General features: G+C 44.1%; 1 protein-coding gene across 4 annotated transcripts in view; it reads left to right on the top strand.

Annotated features, from left to right (window-relative positions):
* SHANK2 (SH3 and multiple ankyrin repeat domains 2) overlaps positions 1 to 18,452 on the top strand; it is a 2,937,835-nt gene that overhangs the window by 852,288 nt on the left and 2,067,095 nt on the right. The gene's annotated exons all lie outside the window — the stretch shown is intronic.

The following is an 18,452-nucleotide window of genomic DNA, read 5'->3' as shown; positions in this document are numbered from 1 at the left end:
TCGTTGTGTCTTATACGGGTGTACAAGGATACCACATCAATAGTTACCAACCAGAAATAATCCTGCAACGATATGCCCTCAATTTTGTTGATAAAGTCTGTGCTATCCCTGCAATAGGATGGAAGGTTGAGGATATATACGGAAAAAGGAAAGCATCCAAGAACACCAATGTGTTCTCTAGGAGGCTGCCATTGGCTGACACAATGGGTCTGCCAGGTGGTTTGGTAGAGTCCTCATGAATTTTAGGCAGCATATAAAAGCAAGGTGCCGTGGGTGTCTTTGTGTAAAGGAATCTGTACTCCTCCTCCCCCAGATGTTCCTGATCTCTCCAACTAGCCAGTTTGAGATAATAGTTGGGGTGGGCGGAATTTCCATAGTCGCGCTACGCAAAGCTCCACGAAACGGTAAAAAAATCTCAGCGAGCACGCAGATATTCTGCGAACACACGAAATTGCTTGTTCGCAATGCTTTTTTCCTGTTCGCAAATGCTGTTTGCGTGCTCGGGGGGAAATATCTCGCGAACACGCATGTTGAGAACACGAACAAGCAAAAAATTCCGCGAAGCCGCGGTACGCAGAATTTTGGGCAATTCTGTGTTCTCCGCGGAACGCGAAATTACCCAAATTCTGCAAATTCCACGAGTGGAAAGGAATTTACCACCCAGGCCTAGATAATAGTTGTTGGTTCCCAGATCATATAGTTCCCTACTTGACCTCACGTAGTTCTTGGAGATAATCTGTTGCCTATTTGCTTCCTTCCTATACGGGTTGTTGTCCCATAGCCCAAAATTGCCCCCTTTGTCCGATGGCTTAATGACAAAGTTCTGGGCCTTATTGAGTGTCCCTAGTGCTGCCCTCTGTTCTAGAGTAAGGTTGTGTGCATGCTTATTTTTGGTTCGGTTCCAAACCCTCATAATGTCTTGTACAACTACCTCATGAAAGCTATCAAAGTTGTAATGTGGAAGGTTGGGATTAAAAGTAGATTTGGGCTTGAAGCTCGTGGAGATTATCACTTTTGTTTTTAGGCTGAGTTGACTCAACAAATCTCTCTCTCACTTGCCCATTCACTCACTCCTTCACCTAGTTCAGCCAGGCATGCCAAGCCTTAAATTACATTAATACATAGGTTTTCAGATATCTGGTTGCGGTTCGACTCACTCGCCACCACCAACCTCTGCGATCTTTTTCTTTTTCTGTAAAAAGGTTTTCATCAGTTTAAGTTTGCGTACATACAAGAACACATCAATTCCAGTCCTGCTGTAATCAAAGTTCGCTGTTGGAAAAAAAGTCAAGCCAAGTTCTAATAACGATTGTTCTGCCTGTGTCAGGTCATGTGATGACAAATTCACCATGTAAGGTTTTTCTCACCCATCATTTCTGTTTTGTCAGCCGCGTTGTTCTCCCATGTGGCACGTTGTTCTTTGTGTTTGAGTCCTCCCCTCCCTGTCTTCCTCCTCCTGCGTTTGCGCCTCTTCCTTTTCCTCCTTCCGGGGGATTGGCTCTCAGAGTCTTGTTTGTTTGTAAAAAACGATACTCCTCGAGTGATGTGAATGGTAGGGGGTCTCTTCCTGCTAGCTCTGATTGATCCTCCAGATCTGAATAGCTCTCCGATCCTGACTCCGATGTTGCCAACTCCTGCTGTCTCAGGGCACCCATCTGTTTAAATTGCCTGACGGCTCCATCATACTTTCTACCACAGGTCAGTATTCCTCTATTGGCATAATCCTGTTTGTCCCGGAGAAACTTTTGCTAGGTATCCTCTTCATATTTGTCCAATCTAGACTCCATCTGGCCTATTGCTCTTTTGATCTCTTCCTGCGCCGGATGCTTATCTAGCTCTTCCTTCAGTTTGTCAATTTCTTTAGGGTTGCTTCCAATTCTATTCCCGCATATTTGGGTAGGAGCCCCAGCATATTCTTGCATTTAGGGTGTGGGTTCTGGTAGGTGAGTGGGATTAAGATTCGTAGTCCCCTTGGGACTCTGCCCACTTCTATGTTGTTGTCCAGGGGGAAACCTCCCACCATCTATTGATCTCCTTTTTCTGCAGCTTCTCATATTGAAATAACATCTGTTTGAGACTCCTGTTTGATTGTCCAGTTGCTTCCCCTGTTACACAATCCCCTTCCAGATACTCCACCTCTGTCTCACAGAATAGGAAGCACACCGCATCTGGCCTTGCCGCTCGTTTGTTGGTGGGATTAATGTGCTCTGCCGTGCCCGCGGCCTGTTTCCTCTTGCTCAAATTTGCAAATTGTTCACAGTTATCGGAGGGCACAAATATGACTTTGCTGCGTCCTGGCACTTGCATGCGGTGCGGGGGCCCTGCCAACAGCTCCACTCCCAGGTTGCTTTCAGATGCGCTTCTGCATCGAGCACCCGAGCACATCGACAGGCCATGTACACGCTCCGGTGCCCACCCGCTAGACTAGTACTCACCGGCTCGCCGTGCAGTTCAGGACGCTTCCTCACAGCTCCTCCGTTCCACTTGGTTGGCGGCAGGAATCAGCACGGGAAATATTTGAGAACGCTTCCAGCACAGTTCATCCCTCACCAGACGGGGTCGGTGCGACATCTGGGTGCTGGAGCCCGGTCATATATTGCAGAACAATCTCGGTCAGCAATATACATCACACGAAAGAGTCGCACTTCAGGATCACTTTCAAAGGTCAAAGTCTTTTTCAAAGGCAACGCGTTTCAACCGAGACGGTCTGCTTCACAAGCCTAAAAATCACAGTTTCCAGCCACCATTTGTAGTATATATACATAAACATAGAGGACGGACTGACAAAGTTGGTTAACAGTATAGATGCAGAAAACAGACGGAATTAATATGTTGCGGTGAATTTTTCGAAAACATTGTAACATAGGTTATGTTTAACGCTGGAGTGAGGGCGTAGTGTTCATCCTCCAAAATTGATGAATTTTTACAGTGGATATATTTACATGTTGCAAATTTATAAAATAAATTAATTAAATTAAACAGTTTAACTGATGAGTTCAGCAATACATGATTGACACCTCTTATTATTCATGTCGTATTGCTATTATGTAAACACACGTATCCAATCACATATTGCTACCACCTTGAGCCCACTAGCCAAGTGGCTGATGAGCACAGTGGTGTCAGCTGTACGTCTCGGTAGAAACGCGTTGCCTTTGAAATACACTTTGACCTTTGAAAGTGATCCTGGAGTGCGACTCTTTCTTGTGGTGTACATTGCTGCATGAGAATTTTCTATGATATACGATCGGGCTCCAGCACCCGGAAGTCGCACCGACCCCGTCTGGTGAGGGATCAGCTCTGCTGGAACCGTTCTCAAATATAAATATATATATGTATATATATGTATATGTATATATATGTATATATATTATCTACTGGCGGTCGCCAGTAGATAGTTATAGTTAGGACCGTGTTTCCATAGGAAATCCGCAACATTCTATTTGGAATAACTTTGGCGCCGATTGATGAATCCTCGCGAAATTTTCAAAATAGGTGGGGCGCTCCGCTCCGCTTGTACCCTGAAAGTCTCGGGGGGATTCGTCAAGCGGGGGCTGAGAAAAAAGGGGGTCCCAAAACACGTTTTTCCCATGCAATTTTCCATAGGGACCTTTAGTCCAAGGTACGGCCCAAACGGCTGAACAGAATTACTTTAAATTTGGCAAAGAGGTAGTCCTCAGGTCGGGGATGTGCCTTTTGCATATCTGGTGTCAATCCGTTCAGTAGTTCCTGAGAAAATCAAAAGTAAAATCATATATATATCTGGGCGGAGCCTAACCACACATCTCATCGTGAGATCTGATTGGCTGTCAGCACTTCATCCAAGAAGTGTTGGCAGCCATCTTGGGACCAATATACATGATAGCACCTCATTAAAAAGCCTTGCAGTTAATAGAAGATTTTAAGACTTTAGTTACATTATAAATCATTTGTTGATGGTACCATACTCATTTTAGGAATTGTGGTGTGTTCTAAGGTGATTTTACCATGTGAAAAAGCCTTCTGCTGTGATATCATGAATCATGTTTGAGAGAAAACTATTTTCTCATGCTTTTCCCACAGAGGTTTGGAAGGTGATCAATAAGCTAAACTGAGAGCATATTTTCTGTAAATTCACATTATCTTTCTCAGTCATGGGAGAATGAAGTCTGACATTCTCAGTAAAACATGTACATCCAACAAGGGCAGAGACTGTCAGTTGATTCATTTGTGTTCTACTGCAGCTTCCCAGAGTGTTCTAAAGAACAACTAGAGCGCTAACAGTCCTACTTATGACAAAAGTATCGCACACCTGAAGCCATCTTGGTTGGAATAAAGTGGTAACTCTTAAAACATTTAATTTAAAAAGGAACAAAATGAGGGGGTTCATTTTGCCATAGAAAGTATGATTAGTGCTGCAGAAAGAAAAGTTAGGGCACATTTTGAGTGACTTCTCAAATCCTCTTCTATTTCAATTAAAACATTCTGACATGCAGACTGAAACATGCACTTTCAATACCAGCAGCAGACTTCCCTGGTGAGCAGTAGCTTTACTACAGTGATCTAATAAGCAACTAGAGTGCTAACATTCTGAATTTATGGCAAATGTGTGACACATCTGAATGCCTTCTTGATGGAATCAAAGTAAAAAACTGAAAGTTTTTCCTACTGAGGAGACTGTAGTAAATGAGGAAATTAGGAAACATCATAACAAATAAGTCTCCCAAAATGGCCAACAGAGACAAAAGAGCCCAAATGTAGCCCAAATATCACCGAGATGTAGCCCAAGTATAGCCCAATGACAGAATGTCCCAGAGTGTTCTAACGAACAACTAGAGCGATAACAGTCTTACTTATGACAAAAGTATGGCACACCTGAAGCCATCTTGATTGGAATAAAGTGGTAACAGTTAAAACATTTAATTTACAAAGGAACAAACTGAGGGGGTTCATTTTGCCACAGCAATTATGATTAGTGGTGCAGAAAGAAAAATTAGGGCACATTTTGACTTCTCAAATCCTCTTCTAATTCATAAAAAAATTCTGACATGCAGATTGAAACATGCACTTTGAATACCAGCAGCAGACTTCCCTGGTGAGCAGTAGCTTTACTACAGTGATCTAATGAGCAACTAGAGTGCTAACATTCAGAATTTATGGAAAATGTGTGACACATCTGAATGCCTTCTTGATGGAACCAAACTAAAAAACTGAAAGTATTTCCTACCGAGGAGACTGCAGTAAATGAGGAAATTTATAAACTTCATAACAAATAAATCTCCCAAGATGGCCACCAGAGACAAAAGAGCCCAAATGTAACCCAAATATCACTGAGATGTAGCCCAAGTATAGCCCAATGACAGAATGTCCCAGAGTGTTCTAACGAACAACTAGAGCGCTAACAGTCTTACTTATGCCAAAAGTATGGCACACCTGAAGCCATCTTGATTGGAATAAAGTGGTAACAGTTAAAACATTTAATTTACAAAGGAACAAACGGAGGGGGTCCATTTTGCCACAGCAATTATGATTAGTGGTGCAGAAAGAAAAATTAGGGCACATTTTGACTTCTCAAATCCTCTTCTATTTCATAAAAAATTCTGACATGCAGATTGAAACATGCACTTTGAATACCAGCAGCAGACTTCCCTGGTGAGCAGTAGCTTTACTACAGTGATCTAATGAGCAACTAGAGTGCTAACATTCAGAATTTATGGCAAATGTGTGACATATCTGAATACCTTCTTGATGGAATCAAAGTAAAAAACTGAAAGCATTTCCTACTGAGGAGACTGCAGTAAATGAGGAAATTAGGAAACTTCATAACAAATAAATTTCCCAAGATGGCCACCAGAGACAAAAGAGCCCAAATGCAGCACAAATATCACCCAGATGTAGCCCACATGTAGCCCAATGACAGAAGTGTGCAAAACACTTATCATATATTTTGTGTATTTGAAGTTTTATATAGTGCAGACTTGTCAGGTATTGGAGTGCTTTACATGAGCATTGGTTGCATCACACAAGATCAAATTCATTCTGGTTGTAGACATGGGGAGATTAAGTGATTTGACCAGAATCACAGAATGTTGAGCTGAAGCAGAAACTCCAACCTGGTTCCCCAGTTGCAAAGTCTGCAGCTCTGGAAGTAACACCACATCCTCTCCCCTAGGTGCAACATTTAATCAAGTGGTCAACTGGATAAAAAAACATTAAGATTACAAATAATTTAAAAGTTCTTTGTCGCTATTTGAAAACTCAGAAAATATGTCCTCATTTTAGTTTTTTAGAGCACTAACCATAATTTTGATGCAAATAAGACCCTCTCATATATGTAATTTCTAAAGGAAATACTCTAGGTATTACAGTTTTGATTACATCAAGATGACGTCAGGCGTTCCACACTTTTGTAATAAATATAGAATGTTAGCAATCTAGTTGTTCATTGGGATACTGTTGAGAGGCAGAGGCCAGGGGCACGGACTCTGAAAATTGAAGGCAGGTAGGAGAGTGCAGAGGCAACAATTGGACCACACTGGGCAGGCAGGAAGGGCAGTGGCAGCACAACAGACTATGGAGGGCAGTGGAAAGGGGGGCAGGGGCAACAAACCAACAATACAGGACTGGCAAGAGAGGCTGTGGCAATATAATAGACCATTGTGGGCAGAAGGAAGAGGCAGTGGTAGTACAACCATACATGCCAACAGACCCGTTTCAGCCAGGAAACGTCCAATGTTTTTAAGCTCAAATGGGCTTTACTTGATCTGTCTCCTGTCCACAATCTCCTCTTTTTTAATGAAACTCAAAGGGGAAAATCAATACCCCAGTTTTTTTTCAAAATCTCCCTCTTACCAAGTTCCTAATGTTTGCAAGTATGGTACATTGGATCATGGTAGGCAGGAGGAATTGGGGTAGGGACATGGACTCGGATAACAGAGGACAGGAGGGACATGGAGAGGTGCACCAAACTGACCCTACAGGGCAGGCATCAGGGAGTGCAGCACAACAATCCATGGAAAGCAATAGGGAGGGACAGGACCATGCACATGGACAACAGAGAACAGAGGGGAAAGTGGCAATGGTAGCTAGCTGACCATAATGGACAGACTGGAGAGAAAGCTGCAGCATAACAGACCATAAAGGGCAGGAGGGACGGATCAGGGGCATTACAATGGAACAGGCAAGCCAGGAGGGAGGGAATAGGGGTCTGCACATGGAAAAAGAGGGCTGGGGCAAGGGGGCAGGGCAGGAGCAGCAAGATGACCATGGAGGTCAGGCAGTATGGGCACTAGAAACAAGACACACCATGGAGAGCAACAATGAGACTATGATGTCATACACACAGACCATGGAGGGAAGGTGGGAGGGGGCAGGGGCAGCTAGCTGACCACACAGGGAAGGTGGGAGGGGCCATGGCAGCACAGAAGACCATGCATGGCAAGCAGGAGGGTTAGTGGCAGCACAATGGCTATGATGGGCAAGAAGGAGGGTGCAGGGGCATCCTCAAAGGACCATGGAGGATAGAAGGGAGGATCAGGACCTGGGCACAGACAAGAGAGTTCAGGGGAAGGGGCCTCACAACAGACCGCACGGGGCAGGCAGGAGGAGCAGTTGCAGCACAACAGACCAGGGAGGGCAGAAGGGTGTGGCAGTAAAATGGACCATGGAGAACAGGAGGAAGGGGATAGGGGCATGGCATGTGGACAGGCAGGGTAGAGGTGGCAGGGACAGGTTACAGTCATCTGACAATGCTAGGCAGGTGGGAGGGAAGTGGCAGCTCAACAGAACACGCAGAGTAGATAGGAGTGGCAGGTCCATGGGATGGAGCAGGGGCATGCACAAAGACATCGGATGGCAGGGGGAAGGAGAATAGGGGCAGCAAGCTAAGCACAGAGGCTAAGCAGAAGGTCAATGATGGGCCATAGAATTGGGCAATGGAGGGCAGGAGGAGTGGACTGGTACATCATGCTAAATGGAGGGCAGTGGCAGCACATCAGACCATGCATGGCAGGAGGGAGGAGGCTAGTCCATGGATTCAGACAGCAGAGGATAGGGAGGAGGTGGATGGGGCAGCAAGCTAACTGTTCAGAGAAGGTGGGTATTAGGAACTTTATTGTTTTTAAAATGTGTGTCTGTGCGAACTACTTCAAATATGAACAAGTATGCAGCATAATCTCACTTTTATTCAGGAAGAAGAGGGCGTTTGTGACTGTGACTCCGGGCTCACTTGGCAGAAACACCCCCTGACCCTCCACCCCCCATCGCAAAATGTAATGTCCGTGAAAAGGGTAGGTGGACGCAGTGTTATATAGAACATAGTCCTGAGAGCACGATTGAAAATGAAAACTAGATATAGTATATGGTATAAACTATGCACCAAAAAGTGTGATCTAAGATGAACCGGGGCGTGAAATATAATATGCAATACATTGGGCGCCATGACAGATTCATTGGAGAGCGCGAGATAGCACAGGCACTAGCTCGTGCTATGCGATATGCGCCTTGGAGTGTAATATGCACAGGGCAGTGTTGTGTAACCTAACTAGTCTCTAAAGTTGTAATATAAAATATGTGCTGGGGGGTGTAACGTTGCATATGCACTGTGACAAAGATATGGATCCCAGATTGTAATATGTATGGCATAGCGCTGTGCGTTATAACATAGGCATCGAGGAAGGCACGTTAGATGGGGCAATATAACCCGTGCAAAGGCAAGTGTGGCACGACATATTCACAGGGTGGTGTTACAGTGCACATGGGCTAGAGAGTGTCATAGCATACGCACTAGCTGGTGGAATACAACACAGAGGTGTGAGGCACTCGGCGGGCACTGGTGGGTGTAACACAGCATTGGGCTCAGCCAGGAGCACACTGTGACTCTCAAGTGAGGTTCGTCTCCTTTCCAGAGAGTAAAATAAAAAGTATTACACATCCGGCGGTGGATGTGTGTTTTATTAACCGTGAGGGGGGTTTCTTGCATAGTTTGGTCGAATTTTTGTGGAATCCCCTTTGAATGGCTTGGTGTGCGTGTATATTAAATGTGCCCGTCAATAGCTACCCATGTTTGTATAAATAAACGACAAGGGTGTCTACTTGAAGAGTACCCACCGGCGGGGGCGCCGGGATTAGGCACGGTAGGGCGTCAGACACGTTAGAGCTTCACTAGCGGTGTAAATACATTCCATGTGGATTCATTCTATGCATAGTTGCCTTTTAATGATTATCACGCAAATCGTCATGGTGATAGGTACATACGGTTTGTCCAGCATGTCCTAAGTGTTTCTATAAATATATATATTTTTAAAATAATAAAAAACAAAGGCTGGCCGCGGGGGATGGGGTCCCCGGGGCCATAAGTGGCCTGAGGAGGGGGGCAACGCAGCCCCCTCCTAAAGAATAAAAAAAAAATAAGGCCTTGACCCGGGGGTTGGGGTCCCCGGGGCCGATTAAGGCCTTGGGAGGGCCAAATTTTTTTTTTTAAACAAAAAAATTAGGGTGCAGGCCCTGGGGGATGGGGTCCCCAGGGCCAGTAAATCAGAAAAAGAAGGGGGGCCACACAGCCCTCCTTCTTAAAAAAAGAAATAAAAGACCGGCATCGCGCCGGAGGCCACGCCCCCTCCTAGCAGCACTCTGCAAATGCACCCCCTGGCCAGTTGTAAGTTGGGGAATTAATTCCCCTTCAATACTGAGGGTCCCTGAGGGCCAACTAGCCCAACAGGTATCTCCAGTATGCGCCAGGGAGCTGCGTGGCAGACAGGTGTTCTGAGGCCACGCCCCTTTTTACACCTCTATGCAACGCAGCTCTGTGGCGCTTACTGGAGGTACTTAGTGGGCTAGTTTGACCCTAGGGACCCTTAGGATTCAAGGGGACTTAATCTCTCAACTTAGAATGGCCACAGGGCGCGTTTACACAGTGGTGAAGGGAGGGGACGGGGCCTGAGGTGACATGTGCAGACACGCCCTGTGGCACGTTTTAAGTTGGGGAAATAATTCCCTTTCAATCCTGAGGGACCCTGGGGGCCAACTAGCCCACCAGGGGTTTCCAGTAAGCGCCACTGCTCTGCGTTGCAGAGAGGTGGTGCAGGCCGTGCCCCTTTTTACACCTCTCTGCAATGCAACTCTTTGGCGCTTACTGGAGGTACCTAGTGGGCTAGTTGGACCCTAGGGACGCTCAGGATTCAAGGGGACTTAATCTCCCAACTTAAAACGGCCACAGGGCGTGTTTACACAGTGGGGAAGTGAGGGGACGGGGCCTGAGATGACGTGTGCAAACACGCCCTGTGGCGCGTTTTAAGAGGTAGTTTTAATCACCTGCCCTATTATATACTAGGGGATTACAGAGGAGGTCATGCTGATCACAGGAGGACCCCAATGCATAGTGTTACCTAGTGTATGTAGGTGTTTTCACTGTATTCTGAGTGTCTTTCAACATAGCACTGGCTCCGTCTGAAAAAGTTGAGGGTACAGGATGATTTTGCAACAAGGCTTCTTTCTGTTCTTCTGTTTGTTCTTTCTGCACGTTATCCTTCTTCCTGCACTTTTCTTCGTCTTTGAGGACTTCTGTTGCTTCTTTCTGCATTACTTTTTTTTCTTTCTGTGCGTTTTTTCTTCTTTCTTCACATGTCCTATCTCTGTAGCCATAGTTAGAAATTAGCATTTAAAAAACCTTTGAAATTCACTGAAAAAACCATAGGTTTCAGGCACGTTATAGTTAGGAATTAGCATTTAAAAAACCTTAGAAATTCACTGAAAAAACCATAGGTTTCAGGGGCGTTATAGTTAGCTGGACTTTTCACTCGTACAAAACCATTGAAATTCCCCCGTTATAGTTAGTTCAGCTAACTATAACTCGCGCGCCCGCAATGCACTGCTGATGACGTCACATATTACATCACTCATGACATGGTCAGTGACATCACTCATGACATCACTGATTACATCACTGATGACATCTCAAATGACATCACTGATGACATCATCCAGTGAATGTGTGTTTTTCTGAAAATTACATATGTTTTATATATGTATATCTCAAGGTCGATGGAAGAATAAATGGGTATATAAGTGTCTAAATGGATGATTTGTTTTTGAAAAACAGATTGTATAACTGACTGATTAAGTGTATCTTAGTGAATACATGGCTTAGTGAGTAATGTTTAAATATGTAAATATCTGTATCAGTCTCTCACTTTGTGTATAAGTGGCTGAATGGGTTGGTGAGTAGCTACATGAGTGTCTATATAGGTTATTAGTTGGTTTTTTGAGTATCAGAATGAGTGTCTGAGTGTCTGTATGGTTCGGTGGGGGTATTACGTAGTGCATAAGTGCATGAATGAGTGACTCACTGTTTGTATGTGTTGAAGACAGCATGTGTGCAGGACTGTATTGGTGGATGAGTGTGTGCATGGATGTGTTAGTGAGTGAATGACTGTCTCAATAGTGTCTTTATGAGTAACTACATATGTTGTAAACTAGTATATGTGACTATTGGTGTATATAAGTGAGTATATGTGAGAGTGAGAGATTGAAAGAGTTCCTGTATGAATAAGTATGTGTTTACATAAGTGATTGTTTAAAAGACTAAGTATGTGTAAGTTTCTGTAGAAGTAAGTGTGGTGGTGTGTGTATAACTGTATATGCAAGTAAATGGATGTTTGATTCTTTATTAGCATGAGTGACTATGTGTGTGAGTAACTCTATGGATGAGTGGCGTTGTGTAACAGGATGTATAGGTGTATGAGTACATATGATGAGTGAGTACATGTATGAGTGACTGTATAGGACTGTTGGTGAATGAGTGGATGTGTATGTGGATCTTAGAATTACTGAATAGGTTGTTGTAACTGATATTGGAATGTCCATTGTTTTGAAAATTTTAGTTTCTCTTTTTGAATGTGTGTATCAAAGGTTATATTAGGGGGAGAGGAGGTCTGCCACTCTATCACAAAGATGATGTCATCAGTGATGTCATTTTAGATGTCATCAGTGATGTCATGAGTGATGTCACTGACCATGTCATGAATGATGTAATATGTGACGTCATCAGCAGTGCATTGCGGGCGCGCGAGTTATAGTTAGCTGAACTAACTATAACGGGGGAATTTCAATGGTTTTGTACGAGTGAAAAGTCCAGCTAACTATAACGCCCCTGAAACCTATGGTTTTTTCAGTGAATATATATATGTATATATATAACTGGTGTACAGTACTGGCTAGCAGTCTAATTGGTTCCACGGCGCTCTACTCTCAATGGTCCCACCGCCACTGGGCCATAACTAATCTAAACCATCTATACAGAAAGGAGCGCTTATTCATAATGTTCACAAGCTAATTGCTTCAATGTTTGTTTCCTCAAAAAAAAGTTCATAGGCAGTCTTTGATTAACAACCAATTTGTGTTTTATTTCACAATCTTCAAATGTGTTGAATCTAGAAACCATTGCAATGAGCAACCCAGCCACCGTGTTTCGTCCACATTGGACATCATCAGGGCTACAATTTCCAAACTTTTGAAGCATCCTTTCTGGCCGGTGCGATAATTCTGGAATGGCCGGAATTATCGAACCGGCCAGAAAGGATGCTGCGTTGGACGTGAACGCACCAAATCTCAGATAGACCCTCAATAAGGGGATGAATGGATAAAGCCTTAACAGGTATTACAGAGTCTTCAAACAATTTGGAAATTCATCCAGATACAGGAAAAATACTCACTAGACCTCCTCAAGAACATGTAATTCCTGCAAAGAAAAGAAAACAGGAGGATAAAGCCACCAGTCCATTTAGGATTACTCCTCCTCCAATACCACATATACCTTCACCTCAACAATCTCCAGACCATGAGGACATACACTCAGATGACTCTTTTACAGGGGATGGTGTGATGAGTAACACACACTACCCCCACAAGGCGACTGGGATACATTTGACACAGATCCCCATGATGACACGGATCCAGACCTTTATCCCTCTAAACCCTCTCCACCAGATGATACCTCTACATATACTGACCTTATAAATGGCGAAGCAAATTTTCATAAGGTACCTTTGCGTACTGAGGAAATCAAGGATGACTTTTTATTTGAAACTCTTTCATCCACACAAAAATCAATCCAATATTTACCAATGTTAAAGGGTATGCTTAGACATACTTCTAATATTTTTAAAGAGCTCTTAGAATCTAGAATTATCACTCCAAGAGTGGATACAAAATATAAACCTTCCCCAGTAGGCTTTACCTTCATTAGGACTCAGCTTATATCCATTTCGGTAGTAGTTGCGACAGCACATAAAAGAGTAAACTCTCTCAAGCAACTGATGATGATCCACCACCAGATAAAGAGAGCAAATATATAGATGCAGCAGGAAAAAGGGTTGCAGCACAATCTTCTAGTCACTGGAGAATTGCTAACTCTATAGGTCTGTTATCAAGTATGAAAGGTCACACTGGGACGAGATGGAAGACATTTTCAACACCTACTGGAGCAATACAAAAAAAAGCATTCCAAATTACATCAGACGATAAACTTATATCAAACACAAACATAAGGAGCGCTCTTGATGCAGCTGATACAGCTGCTAGGGGAATAAATGCCAGCCTTCTTCTAAGAAGGCATGCATGGATAAGAGTATCTGGTTCTAAACCAGAAGTGCAACAAAATATTATAGGCTGTCCTTTTGATGGTGAACACCTTTTTGTCCCACAGTGGACACTTTACTGGAGAAAAGCATTAAAGACAATGAGACTACAAAGCCAATAGGAGCAATACAAACTCAGACTTAAAGGGGCACTTTTCATCACTCTATATATCACGGAGGATCTAAAACAACCTCCACAGACACATCCACCCCTTTTAACAAAATCTTGGGGTGGGGGTGCCAAGTTTGCAAGTACATTATCCTTTTAAAAATACCCGATACCACATTCCTTGCCTCCAGCAATTTTCAGCATCCATAAAAATGTCAAAATTACTCTTGTGATTAATGTTCTTCTTGGAGAGAGGGACATGAGTTTTGTCAGGTAGTGCAGAGGGTTAATATGCCTGCTGCAAAGAACGTGTACCATGCAGATCGCATATTCCATCAAATGTAAATAGGTCAGCGGGTTACTGTATTTGTCAGAAAGAGCCTTTTGTTACTTGGAGTTTATAAGTTAAAATCCTCATATAATCAGTGAGCTATCAACTGTCATTAAAGAGCTGGAGGCAAACAGTAATGTATATATTAGAGCTTTGTGTTTTTATGCCTAATCTTTCCTTATCCTAATCTTGCCAAAAGGGTATATTTGGAGAGAAAACAATTCTTATTAAAGAGAACCCCTAACAATGGTGTTGTTTTAAATTCTGAATTTGTGCTTTTCCTAACCAAGGACTCTTAGACTATACTGCCTACCAGTATGGATGACATGTGACTCCTACACAGTGTGTAATTTGCAAAAAATTAGGTGCCAGGGCTTCCATCTGGAGGCCATTGCAGATTTCAACACACATCGCACTGCTATGCAGCCAATGATAGAAACAACACAACTACTAACCATCACACTCGTACAAGTGTGACATTTCGGACCATTTCAGGCCCCCAAAGAATGGCTTGGGCGACCCATAGTATTAATTTTTAATAAATATAGCATTAATAATTGACTGTTGTTATGGTCATCTCTAAATTAGCTAAACAGCACCACCTTGTGGCAGGCTGTCAGAAGCACTAGTGCTGACAATTAAGTGCCGGTGCTGACCATTGGACACCACCGCTCAAATTAAACACCGCTCCTAGACCTTGTAGTCCTCTGTCTTTTGTAACATCGGTCCTAGATGTGTGTGATGTAAAGTGCTCTGACACCTTACACTGATATGAGTGGGTCTATAGAACTAAATGAATCTGAGAGAGCGTGATTATGGAGACTTGAGGGGCACTGTTTGTAAGGAAGTGGGTTTCTGTTGCAGTAACCCCCCTACTTTTTGCCTGATACCTGATGCACTTTTCCTTGGTGTGCCCTGGGTCCATGCCAATCAGGTACCCAGGGCCTGTGTTTCTTCCCTAAAAACTGTACTAATGCATAAACCCAATTGGCATCTCTGGCCACATGTCAGCCCCTGGTAAATGGTACCCTAGGTACCCAGGGCATTGTGACCAGAGAAGACCCCTAAGGGCTGCAGCACTTATTGTACCACCCTTAGGGGCCCTGTACCCTGACACACACACACTGACTTTGCAGGCTGAGTGTCCTGGTGCAGAACTAAACACAGAGTCGACATGGCACACATCCCTGTGTACCTTGCCCACAAACCCACTGCCTTGGCATATTCCTGGGCACTGTAAGTGCAGTGATGCCATTAAAAGTATATGGTGCTGGGAGGTTGTCATTACGAACTCCACAGCACCATAATGGCTACACCGAAGACTGACAAGTTTGATATCAAACTTCTCAGCACATTAATCCCACACTGATGCCAGTATGGGATTTAATGTAAAATGCACTACAGAAGGCATCTTAGAGGTGCCCCCTGAAACCTAACCTACAATCCACGTCTTGTCTGAGAGGCTGCCACACGGCAGACATGTTGCTGGTCCCTAGGTGGAGAGCCCCCGCTCTCCTGGGCCTGCAACAATGCACATCCTGGGTGAGGTGCTAGGTCTCCTCCCCCAGGATGGGCAGTGGGAAGCTTCAAAGGCATGCCGGCTTTGTGAGCTTCTCCAGGCCACTTGCTGTACTCAGCAACTGGCCCCCACCGGTTCTGACCCCCACTCTGGCGGGAAACCCTACGTGAGGAAAGGTGTTTGCCAGCCTGTGCCAACTCCACCCCTCATGTGGGAGAGGCGAGGTGAAGCACAACTCCGGCTCTGGCCATCTTGAGGATGGGGAGCCCTGCCCAATCACAGCTAGGCTCCTGCCCTCCTCCCAACGGAGAGGAGCAGGATAGGGGGTGTACTCACCCCAGGACAGGGACCCATTGGTCCCTGCCCTCACCCTACCTGTAACATCCCTAAATTTAGTATTTAGGGGCACCCTGAACCTTCCTTCCTGAGATCCCGATTCGAAAACAAGCAAGGGGATCAAGAAACCAGAAGAACCGCTGCACAGCTGCTAACAAGAGGACGACACCAACTGACTTGGCCCCAGCTCTACCCGCCTGTTGATCCTTGAACCTGCTCCTGTGGAACTCTGGCGCCTTCAGTGGTCAGCAACCTCAAAAACCCCGGAGGACCTGACCACCTTAAGACTCTACCAAGACTGGGATTCCCACGAGCAGTGGTTCTTCTCAAACAGCAATACCCCTGGTGCCAGCCAGGAACCGCGAATCCAGCACACTCTGCACCCGCCAAGCCCAGCCTGTGCCCGAGTGGACAAAAACTCTAAAGGACGTCCCCCCGGCGATTCTGACCTGAACTTACCCCTCGAAGTGTTGGTCGCTCCTGAAGATCCTCCGTCCCCGAGCCTGCAGCCTTTGTTCACTTTCCCAGATCTCCATTGAATAACATTAAGCGCCCGACGGCTCAAAAGCACCCTGCACCCAGCCGCCTGAGTGCCCCTGGCAGTGCAACCTATGTCCTAATCTACTTCCCCATTTGCCATGAGCAAGTGACCAGGAGCCCAGCTCCCACAGCCGCGTGGCCTGCTCGCCAGCAGCCACCAACCGAAGGCCCCCTGCCTCTCATTGGATAACATTGGACCTAACTACCTCTGCACCCGGCTGTCCCTGTGCCGCTGAGGGTGCACCAACTGTACCTACCTGACCCTGGGAGACCCGAGTCTATGCCCAGAACCTTAACTCTGCCAGTCGAGCACTTACCTAAAAGCCGATAACTCACTTTTCTTCCATAGGCTAATATTGACTGGTTTCACTTGGAAATTCTTCTATCTAAGTGTGGAGTTTTGGAACTTTAAAATATTCATCTAAAATCAGCCGAACAGCGAATTCCGATTTACTCACCTGTTATCGGGAGAGACCTCAGCGCTGCATCTTGTAGCTCAATACTGACCCTGAAAAGTAATTTTAACCGTACTTACCAGTAACTTGAATTTCCTTCCATAGGATATCATACCTGCTTTTTGCTGAAAAAGTTTCGAAGTGTCGATTTTTGCAAACTAAAAATATTCTTTAAAAATCATACCAACTGTGAAAACGTAATTACTTACCTGTTTTAGATAGATGTCCCAGTACTGAGCCTAGGAGCCGAGCACTGGATTACAAAAGTAACGAGAACATACTTTACCCGTAACTCGAATTTTCTTCAATAGGAAACCATTGACTGTTTTTCTGTGAAATTTCTTTTAAGTGTCGATTTTGCAAACTTATAAATATTCCTAAAAAATCGCCTGTATAACTTAAACACAGTTTCTCAACTGCTTACAGGTGGTACACTAGTGCTGGATCGAGGATCCAGCAATGACCTAGAAAAAGTAACCATCACCCTACTTACCTGATAAGTGAATTTCCTTCCATAGGACAACATGGGTAATTTGATCATAAAAAGTTTGTGTGTCAACTTTTAAAATAGCAAAATATTGCTTAGAAGTCACAACAGTAACTAAAACGTATTTACTCACTTGTTTCCAAGAACTGTCCCAGGACTGAATCTAGGATCCAGTCCTGGAGTTAGAAAAGTAATCTTGAAAGTAATCAATTGCATATAACTTAAAATTCCCATTGAGCTCAATGTATAATTGTGTTTGAAATTGTGTTGCCTATTGCAACAAACTGTAACTATTGCATTTCAAGTCAATTGCCTCTTGCAAAGTATTTAACTAAAGCATCTCATTCTGAGAAAGTATATTTTGATACCTCTTGTTGGTTCTAAAATAAAACAACCATATATTTGTATATACAAACCATTGGCCTAGAGTTCAGTTCTTGAGTGTGTGAGACCATTTCCTGGCTGAGTGTGTACAACAAATGCTTTACACTGTCCTCTGATACTGCCTTACTGCTCGACCAAGCTACCACTTTAGAGAGTAAGGTTATATCTAACTTTAGCCTCTGCCAAACTTCTGTGGACTCTGTGCAAACTGTACCTATTTGGGAACAGTATATACAGAGCCACTTTCTCACACTGTTAAATGGTGATAGAGAGGGAATCCATGGTAGAGGTGGGCATTGGTGGGCGCCAACAAAAATTGTTGGGCAAGATGCCACCAGTGCGAAAACCGGCCCTGGGTACGAGCAATGAGACTCTTCAATCATGAGTTGTGAAAAGAAATGATAGAAAATGTATAATTTCCTTCAATGTAATCTGTATAATTACGGGCGTAAGTAACTGACTAGGCTTCAGTAGTACTTTATAATGATAGTTGCAGCCAAAATGCCTTCCTTCGAAGATAGTATGTCTGTGTGCTGCAAACATTTTAGCTTGTTTTTCAAAATTAGCTGTCTAACAAAAAAAAAATCTGTGCAGCAATATGTATAGACGCTGCTACATGCTTGTTTAAGGACATCGGATGAATAAATCTAGTTTTACACTTTATCAGACCACAAGTTT

The sequence above is a fragment of the Triturus cristatus genome, chromosome 3_1, assembly GCF_964204655.1.
Source record: "Triturus cristatus chromosome 3_1, aTriCri1.1, whole genome shotgun sequence".
NCBI classification, from domain to species: domain Eukaryota; kingdom Metazoa; phylum Chordata; class Amphibia; order Caudata; family Salamandridae; genus Triturus; species Triturus cristatus.
Note: the sequence above shows the minus strand (reverse complement) of the source record. Positions and strands in the feature narration are given on the sequence as shown.